The sequence below is a fragment of the Nicotiana tomentosiformis genome, chromosome 6 (assembly GCF_000390325.3).
Source record: "Nicotiana tomentosiformis chromosome 6, ASM39032v3, whole genome shotgun sequence".
In the NCBI taxonomy this organism is placed as follows: domain Eukaryota; kingdom Viridiplantae; phylum Streptophyta; class Magnoliopsida; order Solanales; family Solanaceae; genus Nicotiana; species Nicotiana tomentosiformis.
Window position 1 is genome coordinate 1,957,516 of NC_090817.1, and position 1,175 is coordinate 1,958,690.

Genomic DNA, 1,175 nt, shown 5'->3' on the forward strand with positions numbered 1-1,175 from the left:
CAGAGACTTAGGGTGTGTTTGGTATAACGGAAAATATTTTCCGTGGAAAATGTTTTTCAAGAAAATATTTTCTTGGAAAACAAATAGTAATCTTATTCATTTTTCGGTGTTTGGTGCGCAAATTAAGAAAAATAACTTCTCAAGAGTATTCATAAATAATTTAGATACAATAAACATGAAGTCATAAACTTTCGAACCAACAACCTTTCGAACTCACACATTTCATAACTTTCGAACCCTTACTGTATAATTTCTAAACCCGTAAACTTCCAAACACATAAACCTCTGAACTCATAACTTTGGAACTTGTAAACTTTCGAAACTGTAAATCGAAATATGAAAAAACTAAAACTGAAAATATATAAAAAAATATTTTTTCACTGGGGGAGGGGGGCAGGGGCTGCGGGTGCAGAAAAATAAAAAAACAGAAATTTGTGTGCGGGGTGGGGGCAGTGGAGTGGGGGTGTGTGGTACAGAAAAAAAACAGTTATTTGAAAATTACAAAAAAAAAAGTAAAAAGATTTTTTTTTGTGCGGGGTGGGGGTGGGTGGTGCAGAAAAAGCGAAAAAATAGAAATTTGAAATTACAAAAAAAAAAGTAATTTTTTTTCGGGGGGGAGGGTGTAGGGTGGGTGGTGACGGAAAAAAAAAAACTCAAATTTGAAAAAATAAAACCTTTTTGGAGAGAGGGGGTGGGGTTAGGTGGGTGGGTGAGGGAGGGGAAAATGTTTTTCATTCTCTTGATAAGGAAAATATTTTTCTTCAATTGGAGGAAAATGAGTTCATAAGAAAAATGTTTTCCAAAACATTTAAGCCAACCAAACATAGGAAACCTACCAAACATACCCTTAATAAGTGCTTATTCGTTTCTAAAAAAGAATTATCATAAATAATAGAATGTTACTAACTTACCTCAATATAAAGTTCTTGCAAATTCGGAGCACTTCTCAGCAAGCAGACAATAGCAGATACTTGAGCAAAGTTCATAAAGTTTAAACTTTTGAGTTCAAGAATCTTTAGAGAGTATGGTGATCTCGATATCATAGTCGAAACTGGAGGTTCAGCTAAGAGCTGAAAGAATAATGTGTGAAAAAATATCTTTTAGGATCGGATTCAAGAGTTATAGGAGCATTTATATGTTAGTTCTCAAACGATAAAGTAAATGTCTCCGTGTGA